The sequence below is a fragment of the Varroa jacobsoni genome, unplaced genomic scaffold (assembly GCF_002532875.2).
Source record: "Varroa jacobsoni isolate VJ856 unplaced genomic scaffold, vjacob_1.0 contig00286, whole genome shotgun sequence".
Lineage (NCBI taxonomy): Eukaryota > Metazoa > Arthropoda > Arachnida > Mesostigmata > Varroidae > Varroa > Varroa jacobsoni.
In genome coordinates, this window is record NW_019214441.1 from 82435 (window position 1) to 103551 (window position 21117).

Here is a 21117-nt window from a genome sequence, read left to right on the forward strand (position 1 = left end):
TTAACACAGAATAACATTGCCACTGTTGTGATCCGTGTAATCTATTATGTGCACTGGAATTTTCGACAAAAAGATGATCAAGTACGTAAGTATCGTTGGATATTTTGCAGCATCGAGAAGCACACACGTATTCACTTCTAAAGGATGAATTTTATTGAATTCTAATTGACTAAACGTTTTAAGTTCCTTGACCATTAATGCCTTTAAGCAAAGTTTAAAAGCCGCTGGCAGAATGAAGCAAACAGTGGTCTCGAATCTAGCTTACCTCATAGGCTTCAGTAGACAAATATGTTAGGGTTTTTTTTTTGGAAAGCTAGCGATTAATGTATCATCCAAATCAAACTTTATTGCTAATGTATTCGTTTAATAGCATGGGATTCCCACCCACTGAACCATAAATCTTGCGTCCTTGAGCGTTGGTTTGAAAGTGCTTTCTTAGTAGATGTAAATGACCACTGAACTCTGGCCCGTGGGGATTATGGAAAACCTAGCCAACTTTCTTAATAGGTAATATATTTTAGAAACCTAGCTAATTTATTGAATTGCGCTTTCCATTTTGTATATAATTTAAGGGTTTTTTGTTTTTCGTTCTTGTTTATACAGTAGTAGCGTAAAAAATGAATTCTTCAGACTCCTTTACAGTGAAAGAGCAAACAACAAAGGAAAATAAAGGATACTTGATGGTATCAATATTTTTAAAAGTACTTGTATCTGTAGGGATAATGCTTGAAGAGCACATAATTGCACAATAGTAAGTAGGTAATAGGTAAAATTGATGTGGTGCCGTTTTCCTGCTAAGTTTGAGGGATACGTAAAGTGGCGTGGGTCCGAAATTCGGTTCGTGCTGGTGAGAGCAAGTGGTTTAAGGGAATGCTAACGGTTCAAGTACTGGGCTTTTAGGTAGGAGATAAAATTAGTCTAAGACTACCTAAAACAATTAGACATGCATACACTTTAACGTAAATATGACCATAATAAAGCCATGTGTACTGTCATCGCATTATAGCAAGTACTATCATCCCTTTTTTAAAGAAATCAAGACAAGCATATTTATGCATTATCTAGGGCACCTGGAGCTTTTCCCATAGTAAGTGAAGTAGCAGGGCAAGGCTGAGGCTCGTTCTCCGTATATAAAAAGAATTTTCATTAAGGCTATATCCTCTAAGTTGGCTACCCGCAGTGGCATTTGCATCCCTATGGGCATTTAAACCTTCCGATTGACAATGATTAAACGAAGATTCACCTTTCTTTTATCTTGATTTTCAGTAATTTATCTTTGCATATCCTTTCTGTTTGTCTTGAAGTGCAGTCTTAAAAACAATATTTGGCAAGTTATTGAAATATTATGGTTTGTGTAACGGGTGTGACTTAGTGAAACATGTGATAAGGGCCAAGTAAAGGAAAGGTGCAAAAAAGAAATTAAGTAGTGTGATAGAATAAAACAAACGAAATATTGTAGTTTATGTTGTAGAGTATAGGATAGTAATCTCATGTAAATCTTGGTTGGAGTGATATAATAACTGAGAAATGTCACACAGGGTAGGCAGATGAGTCGTAATGAAGGCGCTTATAGCGGATCAACGTTGTTGTTGTAATCCGTTTTCTTTTACTGGAATAACTTACTGTTTTTGTTAGCTGTACGCTTCTTGGAAGTACAAGGCGTGCCTAATGAAAAAGAAGCTCATACCAATAAAATGTATGACAATTTGTTTTTATATTTAAAGGACTTACAAAAACAACAAGCTTGTGTTGTCAAGACATTGAAGGGTTACTTATCCTAAGAGTGATAGAGAACTTTTAATACCACAAATAGACTTCTGGGTCGATTCTGCTCGAACGCATACCTTGCTCCGATGGCCTTTCGATCAAAAGGTTTATTCTCAATTGAATAGCGCATAACGTATTTTTTCAAAAAAAAGCTGTGCATAGGGGTAATCTTAATTGGGAGCAACATCTCACAATGTTATTACTATTATACAGATCTTTATTGTTAACCATTTTCCTTGACCGTGTCAACTGTACCATGCCTATACAATCTTCGATCTCGCAAGCACTGCCGTACTGGCAGTGCAGCAGTCTAGTTATAATGCAACGCATGTCCGATGACGCCACCGCTAGCACTATTTTTTCTGTCATATCCTTCCATCCAGGTCTTAAGCCCTGTTAACTAGTTCACCATATACCTAGCGCAACCCTCCCTGTGGGCCGCCCGGCGTGACCATCCAGTAATCGTCAGCGCCATCGTTTGCGCCCCCCACTCTAGATTTTCTCTTTTTCTTATTGGGAGCCTTTTTCCGCCCCTCCGCATCCCGCTGCCATCGCACCCATCGGATAGTTTTAACAAGACGAAAAGAAAGGTGGTGGTGGCAGTGGCAGCGGCGGCAGCGGTAACGACGATGATAAGCCCATCTAACCCTCTAGCGTAGCCAACAGCCCAGCTTCCCACAGCGTTGACTATTGCTGTTGCTACTGTTATCGCTGCTCCATCTTCAGTCAGCCGCAGCGCCCCCTCAGCGCGAACCTCACGGCACCACGCACCGCCGCTAACCACTGTGTATGGCCCTTGGGCTCGTTATCGTCGTACTGTCACATCGTCACACCTACCTTCATTTCGGATTGACACCAGCCAGCTGGCGAATCGCCCGTACTCCCTATCCACCCATAGACAAAATCATTTCGTCGCAGCCGTCGCCGCCAACTGTTGTGCCGCCATCTTGTTTTCTTTTTTAACAGTAGCGGAATAAGCGGTCGGAAGCGGGTAGCCGCCGTAGACTGTCATAGTACCACAAGTTCATTGATGATCGGATTTTGGTTCGCTCTATCTGCCACCGCTGATGCCGAAGTCCTTGTTGTGTTCTTTTAGTGGCAGCGGCGGTGGCGGCGCTGTGCTGACTGCTCACTGAGTAGCGCAGCTGCCATCGTGAGTGTGTAAGAGACAACTGCGTGTTTTCTCTTCTCCTTTTGTATTGCTTTCGGTACTATTCACGCTGAGCGCGATGGGTGGTGGCTCCAACTGGTGCTAGCAGTGGCTTCAGCGGCCACTGTCTTTGATGACGTTACTGTCTACTACTGTACTGCATGGCTATCCTAGCACAAATAAACCGGTAGTAGCAACAGCGGCAAGGCCCACTGCCAAAGCCGTCTATGGCCGAAGGCAACAGCAGCGGCAGCAAAAATAGTAAAGGATGCGATACTACCATTATTTGTGTACGTCGCCATAGCAGGAGCAGGCTGTAAACAGCACAGCACGAAAGTCTGTGAACGAAGGTTATAGCGGATATGGCCGCCATCAGCGACAGCAGAGCCACACCGTTAGCAGCGAAAACGGCGGCGGCGGCAGTAACCACAACAAATCAACAGAATCAGCATCACCAGTGGTAATATTACATTGTGTGTGTGTGCGTGTAGCTGCTGCTGCCAGAAGCTGGGCCAGGCATTGCCACCGCCCGCTGCTGCTGCCGCCGAGGCACCATTAGCGTCGACGGCTGAAGCAGCGGTCGTTTCCGTGATAGTAGTTTTTGCTGTTGGTTTTCGCCACCAGAATCACCAACAGTAGCAGCAGCAGGAGCTTAGAGAGCTAGCTAGATGCTGTTGCTACAGAGTTGGCAGGCTGGATGCTGCGGTGCTGTGCGTCGACTGCCACTAAACGACTGTATTCTTCTATCGCTAGTGTCGCTACAAGTCCGATTTCGTACAACTGGTGCTGCCGCAGTAGCAGCACCATTTAGCCGCTCGTACTGTTGTGCAGTGAGCAATCTTCTACTGGCAGCAGACCAACCCAGCGACACCGAGTGTCTTCTGTGGCCCTGTTGTGATACACCCGTCGCGGCGACCCCTTGCTCTCCCCCTCGTTCCCCTGTTGAGGACAGCCGCAGAGCACTCGCGACGACGACGACGACGACGACGACGACACCGACACCGACTCCTCTGAAAAACAACAGCAACGAATCCACAGACGAACGACGAGAACAACAACGGCAACGACGACAAGGCAGGAAAATAAAGTTACCACCGTTTTTGTTATTTCTCCCGCACGTTCTTCTGCTACTACCGCATAAACCGACAAATAACGTCGGTGACTGTGACAACGTCGACTGAGGCAGCGCCCGCGGCCAATTCCTGTTGTTGTTGTTGTTGATGTTATTGTTGTTGTTGCTGCCGCCGCCAGTAGGAGCAGTGGTCCTGATAGTTAGTCAGTTAGTCAGTGGGGCTCACTGCTCGGCCTAACGGGGATGTTCATCCATCCGTCCGTTCCATCTTTACCAGTAACGTGAATATAGCGTCGTCGTCGTCGCTGTCGACGACAAGAACGGTGGCAGCAGCAGCACGGCCAACAATGGTGATGTGCTTTTCTTTGCGGTAGCCGTTGTTTCGAATCGTTGATAATCACATCCGTATACCGGAGCTGTATGCTCTGTTGTGTCGTTTCTGCTTTTAATATTACTGGTAGTAGCGACAACGGACTGTGCAGCGTAGAGGCCGATCGCACGGCTACGTTTTAAGGGTAACGACGGTGATCAGACGACTAGTTTGTAAGTGCAGAATCCGGGAATAACAAGGTGATCTTGCTGGTCAGACTGCCGGTTGTTCTGCCGAATCGTATTGCTTGGTTTGGTGATGCGGTGCCGTCCTGCTGCTACTGCTGCTGCTGCTGCTGCTGCTGCTGCTACTACTACTACTACTGCTGCTGCTGCTGCTGCTGCTGCTGCTGTTGGTGGTGGTGGTGCTGCTGCTGGTGGTAATACCGTCTAGCTTTCTAGCGAGCTGTTTGCCTCGGCAGTCCACGTTCTCGAATAGTTGTCCACTGTTTGTTCAGCGAGGTTAACATGAACGACACTGACGAGCGTTGTCTGCTTGCGTAGAAAACGGAGGTGTTCGTAAAAGTATGGAATAACCAGTTTAGCACAGCCGCGGTGGTACTAGCGAGGACCGCCGCACTCGTTGCCTAATTAATGGTCAAGTGTGTTTTACTAGGGCGGGCTGTGTAGCAAGTGCAGCGGCGACCGCAGTTTCCATCGGAGCGGTGATCGCGTTCTTCAAACGCCGAGACGACGTTACGGTACGTTAACGTCCCATAGCCTCTAAGCAGGTTCAGCAATTCGATGCTGCTGGCCCCGTGTTAATAACCTGATTTGCCAAATCTAATTCGTGTCTTTGTGTGTGTGTGTGTGTAAATGTAAGTGTGTGAGAGCTGCTTTCAGAGCAAACCAGCTATTCGTCCAGCAGGCGGTTGCTTTCAGCAAGCACCATTGCGCAATTATAGCAGCAAGTGAAATAGCTATACAGCACGCTCAGCATTAGTATATGTCGTCGCTCTGGCAACATACAACAGAACCAAAGCTAAAGGTTTATGACAGCATCAGTGGCCTGGGCACTACCGGCCTGCTGTCGCTGTAGCGGTCCTTAGTTGCTGTGTTAATTTTACTCATCAACGACGTCGCTCGGTTACTGGCTGAATCCTGCAGCTCGTCGCCGCTTCAGCATCAACCCATAATAAGCAGCCATTGAGCTTAACCGAGCGACGTCCGATAGGTCGATGGGTAGTTTACCTGGGTGCCCGGCTATCGTATAATTGCTAAGATGATGAGCTCATGAGTTGACACATTTGTGTCATTGATCGTCGTCGAGTTGATGCTATTGACGCTGAGTTACCGTCGGTTCAGTCGGTCGCTGTTCAGAGTGTGTATTGTATGCTTCACCGTGTACTGCCAAAGCGTCGGGTGAATCGTTTGCCTCGAGAAAGGTGATATTAGCCACCCGGTAACTTCAACGGCCCTTGCAGCCGGATTATCGTCAGCAGCAGGCGAAATCGTACGAATAACAAGATCCTCATCGCGCAGGACAAATAGCAGTCACAACAACAACAATCGTAAGATAAGAAGAACGGCACCAATAGCAAACGGAAGCCATAGCAACAACTAACAACAGCAACAGCGCGTGTCATTGTATTGTTGGTATAATTTCGAATTCAAACCAAATAGAAACTACGCTTCGTCGCTGTAACGACCTTACTCGTATCGACTTTAACTAGTGAATGCTACTGCTATCATTGAATGCTGATCGAGTTGGCTCGGTGAAAGAATTTTGCCCGGCCGTGCTTTTCTAATCCATTCAGCTGCAACCAGCACGTATCGAATATAGAAAAACAGGCCAAAAATCAGCCATCCAAGCAAGCAACCAACCAATGGCAGGAACGTAGAACAGGCTCACATTATTATCCTCAGCTGTGAGAAGCAGTAGTTTCGAGTAGTCCGGTGAAGTGTTCGATATTTGTACGCGTGCGTGTGTGTGCTACCGATCCCCGGGGTTTTATCATGGTGATAATGATGACCACGTTTGTGATTTGTTGCTAACCAACGTCGAAGGTGAGAATCTCGGATAGCAACTAGATTCACGAGAGAAATCGGAGAAACCGATCAAAAATCGCTTGTTTTTCGACGTTGTTGAGTCAACAGCATCTCACTAACGATTCACAAGATCGTCTTGAGGTGTCTCTTAGTGTGTTCATGTGTGGTATATTTTGCCTCCGCTGTTAACTTCGTCCGTGTCTGTGAGCTTGGCCATGACTGCTGCGACAGCAGTCAATAACAGTGGATTGCAATTACTACAGAAACGACAACGACAGGATTCGCATTAGGAATTTGTTTCTGTCGTAGTTGTTGTTTTAGTAGTGACGATTTTCACCACGTGCATTGGATAATAATCGTGCGGTTTTTTGGCCCTTTCCGACGTCGTGTCAACTAAACAAGGCCTTGCAGTGGCTCTCGGATCAGAAAAGGTAAAAAGGTAGTCGTGGCCTTCTGTTCACTACTGACTATCCCAGTCAGGAGGATATCAAAGCCAGCCAAGGGAAAATCTCGACTTGTTTCTAGACAGCGGAAGGAGAGCAGGTTTCCGGGACACGGAGCCGATCCCGGCTTCGAAGGTTAGTAGAAATAAACAGAACAAAAATATATTTAGCTTGTTTGAAGTTTGATTCCATTATTGTTCCATGATCGGCCAGTTTACATCGTTGGCGAGTTGGAGTGGTTAACGAGAGAGATACGGCAAAGTGATACCGAAAATGTGCTATGTTGTACCTTGTTAATGACCCTGTGTGTGTTACTTATTCGGGCGTGTTTTGTAGGATGAGACAAGCCATTGATTGTTCACCGTTGTTTTTTACAGTTTTATTGCCTTTGTCTACATGCCCCTGGTCATGTGTATATTATATAGTGGAAGGTATCCCTTCCTCCGGTGTTATTCTTATCTTTGAGTGTTCGCTCTTTTTTGTTTCAACTAAAACTAACAAGCAGCAAATCAGCAGCTGAACAAAGCCGACGTCACTGCGGTGGTCGGCTGTTACAAAATGTTACTTGCCCTCGGAATAATAGAACAGCTTTGTGGTGGTAAAAAAGACGAGGTAGGATATGGCCATCGCCAGATCCAACCTGACTAGACGAAGATTCGAATCAAACACCATTCGAATTACCGCTAGATTTCCATCACGAGTGAACCATCAATCCACTAATCGACTAGCTGATGTAATAGTACTTTACATACTTAATCGACAACAATGCAGTCCATATTGGTCCATACTGTTCCCGGTTTACGGTACCGGTTGCTTCACATTACGCTGGCAACAGTATCGACCTTCCTGTGACTTCACATACAACAGAAACAATAACATCAACGACAGTTACAGGCAGTTTGTTATGCTGAAACGGCTGTGTCAATTTCGTGTTGTGTGGGTTTTTCTCGACGCCGCTCGTCGGCGGTCATCTCGCCGCTGCACTCGTCGGCATTGGAACCGCTTCATGCGCGTTTCCCCCGCGGGCTCCGTAATCGTCACTCTCGCCAACCTCGTTAGCTCATAGTATCCAACGTAGTGTGTTCGTGTGGCTATGTGGGTGTATATTCGCTCTATCTGAATCTTATTCAACTACCGCTAGATTTTAAGGTGCCACTTTTGGCGAAATTTCTTTCGACGTTAAGTGTAGGTCATTCCTTTATCTCATGTTTGCCCGCTAGTTCTTTCCTTTTTTTTGCCGCTTTTGTCATGACAATCAGTTATCAAAGGACTTAGCAGCATTTACAATTTCGATACGCGCTTTTTGTACCAAGAAGCACTTGACTGGTAGAGATAGGTATGTACGATATGTCTAGAGATTATCCATCTCCTAATATTCAAGGCAAGCATATATGGTGCAAGTACATGACTCCTGTTATAGCGTATAGCCAGTCTTGTGTATTGGGGCAGTAGCAGCGGAAACGCTGATGATAACAATAACAATAACAATATTGTGAAATTTGCAGGGGTAACTGGTTTTCCTACTATACTAAAAAGCAGGTGAGATAATCTATATTCGAAACTTGTCACAAATCCAAAGCGCGTTTTGTGCTGTAAGGGGTCGCTCGCCATCTGAAGCAGAGCGTAACTGACGAAAAATTGACGCTTAACGTAAGTCAAATTCGAAACATCTATTCAGTAATAACACGCTCATGAACTGTTGGGCAGAAGATGCGTAGGCAGAACGTATAGATTATGGTAAGCACGTGGTGCGGAATAAGCGGAGGGGTTAATTAGCGGCACCGGCTTCTCCGTCTCGTCGAAGCCGACACACGCAATTTGGTACTGACCATCTGGGAATAGTTTGATTAGTGCCGAGTAGACCTGCAATTCCAACAATTTGTATAACAGGATTTTTGTACAACAGCAAACGAAACGCATGCTTTAAGCGTAGCGTGGGTTTTCTCTAGAGTATTTTCGATTTCGAATCGCCGGAAGGTCACATCTGCGATATAATACGGTTTTATCTACAACATAACACATTTGTGTGTATAATGTACTACGAGGCTATAAAGTGGCTTTTGTCTTCGTCCTATAGAAAACTCCATATGTATAGAATGTATGTATATATCCTATAGAAATCGTTTTATAGCTGACAGAAGAAAACCAATTTTCTTCTGTCAGCTAAGTCTGTCTGTGACTGGCATTGTTATGTGTTTGCTACTGTCAACAATCATTACGTTTTGTATTGTTTTGTCACATCCCGTCCAATTTTAATAATAACTAATAATATTATATGAGTATATGGTCAGTTTTTTCGGTCAAACCTGGGCGGAGAATTAAAACCCGCGAAGCGATTTACTAGCTTCAATGACGTCTCACCATCGCCATCCTGATCTTAATAGCTATGTTAAGTGCAGCTTAATCGACGGTCATTCCTACTGCAGTAATTGGCTACCGGTGTCGTTATGTATTCGTAACATTTTAGAGTGGTCGGAACAATCATGTTGCATTGATGTGTTTGACTGATGCCGCCTGTTCATTGTGTGTCTTTAGCGTTATTATTCAATTATATTTAGCGTAGGGTATACCCCTTGACTCTATCGAGCAGCGATAACCCTAATGCATCTGAGCGATTATGCTGCGACGGATTCACTATATTTGGAAGATTACTTTTCCGTTATTCGCTCTGTTGTTTTTTAAAATGATTCGAGGATAGTAGTGCACTTTATGTATGACCGGACCCCACCAGGGCATAAGTCTATGTTACATAGGTTGAGTGTGGGCTTAGCCCCGATCGTTGGTCTTGCTTTCGTCAGGAGCACTACCTATCACTAGACTTCCAGTTTTTCTTACAATAATGATTTTGAAATACTCCAGGTCCTCATTTCAATTCCAAGGCGGCTTGGCCGTAAGCGACTAAAGATCAGCTGACTGTTTGTGCTGCTGGCTAATTCGTCTGCTGCCAACCTGTCTGACTTAAGTAAAAAGACCAATTATATTCATGCGGAGGTGGTTACATTATAGAAACATCCACCATTGCTGATTAGAATCTCGACGCTGCATATGAAGTATGGAAAATGCTAATAGTAACATTTAGGTAGAAAGAAACTGCTGTTGACATTTTTTTTATTGCAGTCGTTTGTTAACTTACTTAACTTGAGCAGCACAAAAGAGGAAATCATTTGCGTTTATAGAACTTAACTAGTATACGTCGAATGATTAATATATATATATATATATATATATATATATATATATATATATAAAAGATATTGCTACACAGATTATGTCCGTTGCTAAGATTTGAACAGTATAAAATAGTAACTAATTGCGTTGCATTGTCGGCATTTGAAGGTACTTCATATTCAATATAAGTATGGGAAAAGACAATTGTGCAACTACTTTGCTAGTGCCGGTCTTATCATTGTCTGGCTAAATTAAAGTTGAAATTACAGAATAGTGAATATAACGACAATTATGCCCAAGCGGTCCTATTGGCATAGATTGGCGTTACTTAGATCTCGTCTATAGCAAAACAACGTCGGCGGAACGCGCTGCTCCATTGTTAGGGTAGAGGACCAACAGCTTAACGGCATTATCGCTCTCTACCGAACGAACGTCTATGGAAACCGCTATGGATATTCTCGACAATTTCTGTTACCGCCACTATTTTACTTTAGCGTATATTATAAGTCTATTTGTTGGTGATCATGTTGCTCTGTTCTTAGATGCGTGATTTCGTAACTGTTGTAGAATGACTGAATTACCTACGAGTAAACGGCTGACTATTACCTGGCGCATTTGAGTCTTATAGTAATTACACAGGGCGACTTTACTGCTCAAAAGCCAGTAATATTTAGCTATGGTATACTAAATTTACTAATGTAGAAAAATTGGAAAGTCTTCCGGATACTGCTCTGCTCTAATGCGAGCTTTATAAAGCACTCCAAAAGCGGCCCTTGACTCAGACAAGGTACCAATTAGCGGAGCCTTGCGGGGTGCCGAAGGACAACTACGATTGTACTAGTTTAGTAGACTGCGCTAATTCGAGTTAGGAAATAACTGTCGAGAGGGGTTGCTTAAGGGGTTTGGCAGATCTGCTATCAATCCGAAGGAGTATTTCTGATTAAAATTCTGCACATCTCGCATCAAGCAGCTGGCTTTATTTGTGAATCGTGAAGGTCAACCCTAAAGTGACTGATGCTTTCTTTCTCGGATGTTCTCGCCAGTTCTTGGCCAATGTTGCTGAAAAAAAAAACTCATATCCGTTACAGGAGGACCAAGGTTGAGGAGCTAAATGATCACTGACGTTTTTACGTCGGCGCATAAAATCGGAGCTGGATTTAAGGTTGTGATGGGCGGACGTGTGCCAGCAGGCTGTGGCCGAGTTATGAATGGCTGGGTCTTCTCGCAAACCAAATGGAATGACCTACTGATAGGCCTTCGGGTATGAACGTAGTCAAAAGCTGATTGCACCGTGACAGGGAACTTGACAGATAAATGTGACACTATGGGCGTTGGTGACGACGAGCCGCTAGACGGAGGCATCCCTGCGTGTATGTTTATAGAATATGGTCACAAGTTAACGAACTGTCTCACGTTAACCTAACATAATGTCTCGTACCGTTATGTTGTTTTTTCATTAATGTCGTTTTTTTACTAGCAGTTCAATCGGTTAGTTATTTGGGTAATCATTCAATGAAACGTTCAGGTATCCGGGCCATTTGAAAGACAAGCCACCAACTAATGCCTCAGACAGAAACTATTTCTAGTAACAACATGGTTTTGTAAGCATTAGGCACAATAAATATTGGTTAAAAGGGCTATAGCATTTAGGACTTAATTATGGTTTTAACTTCCATTGCGGAGTTGACCCAAGGGCCGAGAACAATTTTTGTGTCGTACGCGCTCATCGTTGTTTGACCATGGAAGGTGGTCGGTGAGGGTCACGGGATACCATGAAGTTCAAAACCACTCATAGGCACTGTTTCAGACTGGTAGGAGTCAGCATGCCTAACTAAATCGGTAACAAAGGTAACACTCGAGACATTTAACAGGTATTGTCAAATAGAACTGTGTACTGTTATTATTCCTATCATAATAGTTGTTTATCACAATAGTTCTGAACTTCCGGGGGTCCCGTCACTCTCTCTCTCTCTTACACGCCGTTGTATTCGTGTCTACTGTAGCTGTCTGTGGTCTTGGTAATGGAACAGCGATGATATTACCATTGACGTTGGGTAACCGTTTAAAAATTGTGTGTTTTTTCCATGAGACGTTTCCGCCCCGTAATCCCCTCAGCTTGAGCACGTTTCCCAAGTTCTAGCGTCACGTGCTTTTTACTTTTCTTTACCTGCCTGCCCAGTGCCCTAATCCTGTGGCGTGAAGTTCTCCAACGTCAACTTTACAATTTGAGTTATTACACAACTTCTGTCGATTAGAAGAATATAGCGAACGGACAATGACAAGGTCAAAATAGACAGTATCGAAAACAACCAAAAATGATTATCACAAAATAACAATAACGAACTGCCCCTGGAGTTATATATCCGATCTCTTGATACAGGGTAATTATCAGCGGCGGATCACGTCTGTTCCTGTATTGCATTCTGATCTTTATCCTATCTGACTGCTTTTTGTACACCTGCCTTGTCTCCGTAGCTAATTGCTGCTCATCCCGCGTCGCTAAGTTCATATACTTCTGTTTCTTAGCGCCTATTTAGTGTTTCCGAAGTAGGGGCAGGACGGTAACAACAAAATCGTGCCCCTCGAATCATCATCAAGTTTGCTTTTGAGTAAACTGTTTATATGGATGCAACACGTGTTCATAACAGTGGATGCGTGCGTTCACACTGTTGCACTGACATATTCGCCATGGCTCGCCGTGCTAAGACGTTAAATATATTCTTCGTCCTGTGATCGCGCGCTGATTCGTCACAACCTATTTCGTCTCAGCGTTCACCAGATCCTCATATTTCTCATTGCTTCCTTTGCTATTTTTGTCGCCTATTTAAGTAACTCAGGTTCATCTCCGCTTTTCTTTTTCTGACTTTTGTTTCTCTGATGCATCAAGCTTACATGGCCATATACGCCCAAGGATCCAGTCCGACTCACAGATTGATACTTATCTAACGCTTCACAGACAGCTCATAAAGCACGTCGGCTCTGGCACCAACGTAGCAGGTAAAAACCCACAGCGTATGCAACGCGATGCTGATCCTACTCAGTGGCGGTTATTGGCGTTGCTACTGCAGCTGACGATATTTCTACATACAGAATCAGGCAAAGGTGGGCTTACGTTTGAAAGAACACGTACGATGTTAGAGAATGTTAAATTTGCTTTTTTGAAAAACCAGCTCGCTTACGCTTGAAAAAAGGATGCGTACCAATAAGAAACCTGCTTTCTCCCTAATTAAGCATACCTTTTCAATCTTTACAGTTCCATCTTCCTACACTATAAGCTTACATTTGTTTTGTCCTGTATACATATATCAAAGCAGCTGCTCTTGTTTATACTACAGAGTGTCACCAGAATTACAGCCACTGTTTAAAAACACGACACAGTCGACTTGAAACGGACAATGTTCAAACACTTCTTAGAGGGCGGCGACTATCAGCAGCGACAACAGCAGCGCCATCGATAGTTTCTCTTCATTGTTATATTGTTATCGTTGACTGACCTGCAGCAACAGCATCTCTGACACCGGCATGACGGCAAAGCAGGACTCGGCCACCAGCAATCACCAGGTCGACGGAACGGCGGCCGACACCAACGAGACAGTGTTCTGTAGTGACCACGTTTAATTCTCGACGCTAGAACCACACTCCTGCTGATTCTAGTCTGTCATGCGACTGAAAACAGTATGACAGCCACTACCTATAATAACGGCGAATAACCAATAATCTGAAAGCGCAGGACTGAGATATTTCGATGATGGCCATGGGGATCAAGCCAACAAAACAAATCAGCGTTGGGTCGTGACTCTTCCCTAATTCCGCCACTGAGCCAGCGCTCCACGTAGACAGCTACACGCCGTTGGCGTGGGGTGACGTTGTCCTGCCGTCGGGACTAGCAAAGCCAATAGACGATTCCCAATTTAAGTCGGGGCCCTCCCGCTATGGCAATGGTTGCTCTCAACCTGGGACAGCCATTGCATCAATGGCTGCACCAGCAAGAGGATCCCAAGGAATATCGCTAAGGAACATCCATGCTGACACCAACTCCACTGACTGCGATCGCTGTGGAGACTCGAAATGTTACCGTCTGTTGTTGCCTCTCCTGTAGTTCGCCCGTGTATTGCCGACTTGTATCATTGATGATGATGATCATGACCATAGTGATAGTAACTCGCTGGTGTGCCGGTAGCAGTCGACACCGAAAAGAACAACAATATTCGTCGCCGTCAGAGCAGTGCTAACAGGCAGCCAAGAGAGAATTTAAGTTACGTTCGAAGTTCTGTTTTGTGGCCTGCGACTTTTTCTCAGCTATATAGCACACTCCTCCGTGATTTTTCGTAGGAAGCGATTCAGCTGAGGTATAGAAATATATCCCGACCCGTTGCGTTACTTACGTCTGTTGGTATCATCGTCGCTAAACGTACCTAGAACGCACTGAACTGTGCTAAACTGTACGCCGAGACCGAAACCGATCGGACCCTCGTAATCTTGTTTCTGTCGTCTGCTAAGTGTTGCCGCCTTCAGATTGTTGTTGGCTGTCAACGGTTCCAACCAGATATCGCGCTATCATCAGCCGTTGGGTTTCGAGAGATGCGTCGATGCTAAAAATGCAAATAATAGAGGTGGCTTGGTTGTATAGTTGATTTCAGCGCCTCCGTTTGGCCTCCGAAGGCAAGGTCGGTAACAACTAAGAAACGCCGACGCGAGAAGTACGTAATATGGCAACGTAAAATTTGGACTGACAAATACCATGATGCGAACTGACAGTGTAAGAAGGCCAATAACGACAGCGACTGACGACAAGTCAGATTCCGGTGCCCTATGAAATGCTGTGGCCTACTCCGCTATACGCGGCACTAGAATCAGTAATCGTTCCACTAACTTATAATTTATCTGTTACTGCTGTTACCGTGTCATTGTTGTCGTCGTCATCATTGTAGATGCTTTCGCGGCTTTTGCTTTTTTCTTAAAGACAAAAACGTATTTTTGTCTGATTTTCTGTGATTCTCCCATCCTCATTATCGTCACTATTATTTTTGGTTACTATCGAATGCGATAATATACCGGTAGACGCTTTTGGTGCCATTTGCTATTGCTACTATCTTTGTTGTGGAGAATCATCGGCGTATCCTGTGTAATCTTGGTTCTGTTTGGTTTACTCTCCTTGCCTCTCAAATGGACGAGGATGTTGTGAGTTGCAGTATGTGTGACTGTTCACCGTTATTTTATGTACTGCTATGATAACACTGACGGTGCCCTAGTCACAAGTGAAGCAAACTTTCACGTCACGTTTGCAGTGTCATGAAGTGATTCCTCGAGAGGCTAGGCGAAGCCGATATTGAAATCCCAAATTGATGTGCGTGGGATTTTAGCCAGCTGGGACTAACACGCTTACCAGCATGCTTCACATTTTGCTTTATTGTTTTGGCAGACAGAATTATTAAATTAACATAGCGAAGATGGTGGAGAAATTGTTCGCTCTTCCATGATTGCAAATGACTGATAATGCTTTCAGTGTCGGCCAGTGTCGTATTCTAACGTAACTGTTTCCCGGATGACAAGCTTCTGTATATTGCACTCCGTTGGCTTGTTGTACAATTGGCGCCATCCATAATAGCAATACATACATTTGCTGGTTCGGGCGCGTGATACACATTATTTAAGATTTTATAGATATTACTCAGATAGGAAGAAGCATTTGAGGAAGGCGGGGTATATATTCGTCTGTGCCTCTGTCTACCTGTCCCTTTGACGACATCGGCGGTTCCCGTTCACGCTCCCTCCTTAACGGACGACTACGCTCAGTTGGTTGCGGTTTGGTGTTTGCTTGCCGAGCCTTGATGGTGTCTTGCCAATCATATTTATCAATTTTGGTTACCTGTCGCTGTTATTGCTGCTATTGTTGTTTATCGTGGCTGGTGCCAACTTCCTCTTGAGTAATTGCATCAGCATAACTGTTTAGATTCCGCATAACCCCGAACCGAGCCGTACCTGACTCCCCCGTATTTTTATTAGATTGCTCTAATTTGCGCAGCCTGTAATGTTCTCTGTCAAATATTATACGCTTCTACTCTATTTCGAATCTTCACCTTTTTCTACGGCATATTTCTGTTGTATTGTTATTTCTCCTTCCATCTGTCACCCGAGTTCTGTCTCTTCTTTTTGCCTTTGTTAGCCTCACTTACGGTTAGTCCATAAGCGTCTTCGTCGCTGTCGAACGTTTTGGAGGCGCCACAACTGGACTGTCTCTCTTCGCAACACCAGCGTATTGTCGGGTGGGTCACGTTCAATGCTGCTCACCGCCCGATTCGCTACCTCCGGTTCATGGTAAGCTGCTGTACAATCCGATTCGGTGCACAGACAGGAGATACCTGCGAATAGACCGGTTGAATCGTTCATGATGGGGATGCGTCCGCTCGGCCGTTGTCTCATGGAAACCAGCTGTCGAAGAATGGTAATAAAGCGAGCAGTAAAGAAGGGCGGTAAGACGACAAGGCGGCAAGCAAGGTAACGGCGTGACAGACGTATTGCGTTCCATGACCACACTAAAACGGCCGATGGACGAATGCGACTATCATCGTGAATGGCGATGTTTCGTCATTTCTAAGGGATTTCTCAGTAGTTTCGGACGCAATGAGCATAAAATAGGATAATGCTGCATAATCATTGGTTGCTGTAAATGATTGGAGGATTATTATTGGTCGATGTTTGATCAAGCTAGCGTTGTGATTGGATTCTGGGCATCATTAAAGAAAAGAGAGAAAAATATAAATGCTTACAATAATGGTATCGCCACAAAGAATGTCATATATAATAAAAGTTAGTAAGTCTGCTTGACAACAGCTTGTAAGTTAGTGGCTCTTCTACACGAAGACATGATGTAACAACACCTGTCGAAGATAACAGACAAACAAAAAAGGTAACAAACGTACTTTTAATTTCATGCTAGCGGTAAGTGCCGACGTAACCATCGTGCCACCTGTCCGGGCTTAGTAGAATTGGACCGGTTAAATTCGCGTGGCATCTACTGGAGTTGTGTTCTTTTTGGAGTCTGGAGCGTCGCCGACTTCGCAATGGTCTGTGATAGGCTTTCAATGTGACAACCTCGGACCCAGTTGACAGTAACAGGTTGTGCGCCATGAACAGACCTTTACGAACTACAGTATCGGGAACGAAATGCGAGTGCTTAAAGCGATTCGCCAAGTTCTAAGTCTATTTGCGGGATTAAGTTACGCAGCCTGAATGAAGGCTCTTTGGCTCTATCGGAATGGGAGTGTTGTTCTTTGTCTCGCGTGCTGCTGAAAGCACATAACAGGCGTCGAGGGCAAGTAATTTTCGAAGCAAATAATATGAGAACTACATGGACATACTGTTCTCGTTGCATAGGTCAGCCATGTACTAAGAAGTGCAAATAAGAACTCGTCTTCTAAGTTTTCTATTCGTCATATATTATATCAGTCCAAAATTATTAAATTAAGCAAGGAAATTCCTGTTGTTTTTAGCCACTTCGGTTGACTGTAACAACCAGAATTATAAAACTACAGGTACCGCCAATTTCGCTTATCATCGACATATTTGCGGACTTTGATTTCTGTTTAGTGTTTGCCTTTTTGGCTATGCTGCACTAACCGAAACAAGTGATAATCAGATGGAGCGACGTCAGGACTATACGCAGGATGAAGCAGTCTTCTATTTGAGATTCGTTAGCGCTTGTTGGGTCAACAAAGCAGTATGTTATCTAGCGTTGTCATGCGGCAATATCACGTTGCTACGCTCTGCGCCAGTCCAAGGCCTTTTTCGGTCGACTTCGTGTTTCAGATGGACGAGTTGATTTGCGCCGCAGTCTCCTTCAGGAATTTTGAGTAGCTCAGAATGTAACACTCTCTTCTCATGTCGCCATATGCAGAAATGTAGCTTTTAAGCATGAATATTTCTTCGTGACGTTGAACTGGAAAAGTTGAACCATTCCGGTTTACGCTTAGGGATGACGTAAAAGATCAGTAGTACTATCAGCGTTGCGGATAGCGATCCTGTAGAGAAAGAACTTTGATTTCTATCATGCAAGCAATTAGAGGGTTTTTTGTTATTTCTACTGACTCTATGCAGGTCAAGTTTCCTTTATTTTAAATCTTTTCAATTGCATGTAACAGTGATCGGGTCATCCCTAACCGTACAGAGAGTTCTCGGGTCAACTGCGCCGTATTTTACTTAAAAAGTGCTTGCAGCTTGTTGTCGTTTACTTCCCGTGACTATCCGGAGCGTGCTTTATTGTTCCAGTCAAAATATCCGGTTTTGAGGTTATAAACCAAAACTGGCCAGTTCGCCTTCGAACTTGAACATGTCCTTTGTGTGAGCAGCACTTTTGAGTGAAGAAGACAATGTTAGATATGCGCGATATGCCGACCCCCGTAGATGAATGTACCGAACCACCACTTTCAACGGCAGCAGCAGGCTTACACATGCGACAGCTAAAACGATAATCATGAAGTGCTTTGGCTAGAGACGATTAGCTAATCCATCGGTGTTAGGGGGAAACCTCTTATTCAACCTAATAAATCGGTCTATTTTAATAAAAAAAACAAATCAGAGATTTCTATATGCGTCTTTTGTGCGGGGCGGTAAATTATAAAAAATTACTGCGAGAACTAAATATAATTTTATCGAATACGTGGTAGGTTACCCGGCCAACCGGTTCACATATTCCATTGGATGTAATAAGATGTGACAATTAGTTTCGATCATACTGCTTTTAACTGTCGCTCTTGCCTTTTTAGTTGCTACTGATTTGGCTATAGTGGCTTTGTTTCAAGTAGCAGTGATGACTGATACGCTTAGGTGTCGGGGAGTTCAGATGGTCGTTTGTGGTGCAAAGCACGGAACTTCGCGAAATGCCGCTAGAAATTCTTAGTCACTTTCAATCAATCGTGTGGAACCCTTGCCTGCAACTTATGCAGGTGGGCGAACGTGCTAGTCAAGTGTCATAAAAAGCTTTGGAAGTTTTTCAGCCACTAAGGCAAATGTGGATATTCGAAAGACAGTACACGAAAAGGAAAGCATCTTGCTGTATGCAAGTCAGTATCCTACTTCTTGAAAATCAAAGCCTAAAAGAGATTTTTACCAAAAATTTACGTGAAAAAAGTTTTAGTTACACCCCGACTTATAAAATTGGTGTTACAATGCTATCAAACTGAAGCTTTGTTAAAGCTGGCCTATTTTAATCCTAAAGAAAAGCTACAAACTTTAAGGCGTGGGGCCATTTTCTCGCAGTTCGGCAACTTTTGGCCAACAGCAACAAATGGTTGTTCCTGATTTCAACGTGAGTAAACACTCCATCGTAGACTATATCCCCACATAATCGGTGTGATTCCAGCTCATATCGACTGGCCTCGTCTATTGCTTTAGAAGGGCTCAATGACGGGCCGCGCAGATCAGGTATATATCTGCAAGTCTCATTGGGAACCTGACCAGTCGTTCCGACGAAGTTGTGCGAACGTAATGCCAATTGCCAAAGTAATAGTTCAGCAGGGGAAACTGGGGGAAGTATTTAATTTAACAAGCGGTTGAGGCGTAGACACACTTCGTTTCATGCTGGAATCATTTGAAATAGTGTTTAACCGAGGCAATAGCATCGCATATAAAGGTCGCAATTTAACTCAGTAAAAGAATGAAACCAAGCATGTAAATTTTCGAGTTGGTCTGAGCTAGATAAGTCAGATGCCTTCATAAATGCCAATATATACATATATATTTAAACCACCCTAGCGATGCCTCTAGGCCTCAGCCTTTCATCAATCTACGTAGTGTATAGGCCGATTATGGTCAAATCATCATACTGCTTGCCGACAATAACTTTAATAACAACTATGTTATAGTTAACGAGGGTATTTTCAATGGCTACCGTCGTTGTTGGCCGGCAAAGGACTTTAGCCACGCGGTTTTCGCTACTGCTTACGACAGTGTTATAATGCCGGAAGCTTCGTTTATGCCTTGTCACTTTGCTCCATAGTGATTATGTCAGTCGCGGAACTCCTGTTAGCAAGAGAACTATAACGAGTAATGGTGGCTTGCAGCAGCGCAACAGCAAGAAAAGACAAGACTGCTCACGGCGACAGCGACCAATCTTTCGAGAGCTGCTGCAAAGGGAGGCCAGTAGGTTCGTCAGTGGAAGCAGGCCACAGCTAGTTCAAGGGGGTTACTACAGTAACCGCTGCAACGGTACCTAGTCGAAAGGAATCGAAATGAGCTTCTCTAATAGAAACAGTGGCACGAATAGATGGTTTTTAGGTCAAAAGTAAAGTTATATAAAAGTATCACTACAATGACACATCATGAAAATAATTAAAATGATAATACAATAAGAAGGTTACATTCGTATTAAGAATTGACCTGTGTATTAGGGACTTGAAAAGAAATGTTTCAGTTTTAACACCTGGTGCAACACCTGGTCTTAACTACAGGTTGCTGTTTCAAAAGGGCTTTGGCCTTTTACTAAACAGCACACTTCCTGCACTACGAAACAAACCTTGTGTCCAGTTTTTCGTTAAATGTTGCCCCTAAGTTTCGTAGCAGACGAAGATATGCACGAACATATGCATGGCTGATTTTGAAGCTTTTGCAACATTATAACGAAAAAGGTGAACAAATGTTGACCGTTCAAGTCCTTGGTTATCTTGTGTCTCTCCTGGTCAACAATAACTAGAGTCAATTAAATTTCCACTTTTTGCAAGCCATAGATAGTTGTTCTTCATTTGGCCTTTTGAGAATGTGACATGATTTACGTAACAAACGTGATTTTTATCACATGATACTGTTATGTGCATAGAGTAAATGACAAAACATGATAGGACATCAAACTAATGGGCGATAGCAGCAACTAACTAGTGAAAATGAATGATATTAATCGAAAGAAGAAAAGGGATTGCGGGTTGCCATCGTGTAAGGTAAGAGTTACCGTACACGGCCTACGGACCTATAGACCTCCAGGTGTCCAACTCCCAACCTTCTATAATCGGCCTGGAACCACCTGCTCGACAAACCAGTACAAATGAACGGTTACGTATGGCGGACTTTGGTTTATGGCCGTCGTGGTAACTGACGGTGGCTGGCTAACCTTTTGATCTTCGTAAGTGAACAGACGTAAGCGTGCCGCCAATGCAGGGAACAAAACT

General features: G+C 44.0%; 1 protein-coding gene across 7 annotated transcripts in view; it reads left to right on the top strand.

Annotated features, from left to right (window-relative positions):
* The first annotated feature begins 1810 nt into the window (after positions 1 to 1810).
* LOC111271021 (serine/threonine-protein kinase MARK2) overlaps positions 1811 to 21117 on the top strand; it is a 93541-nt gene continuing 74234 nt past the window's right edge. For 2 of the 7 annotated variants that reach the window (XM_022851532.2, XM_022851533.2), the window contains exon 1: positions 1811 to 6925. The gene's annotated coding sequence lies outside the window, so the exon portion shown is untranslated. The remainder of the gene's footprint in view (positions 6926 to 21117) is intronic. The other 5 variants (XM_022851534.2, XM_086972742.1, XM_022851531.2 and 2 more) reach the window with 4 other exon arrangements.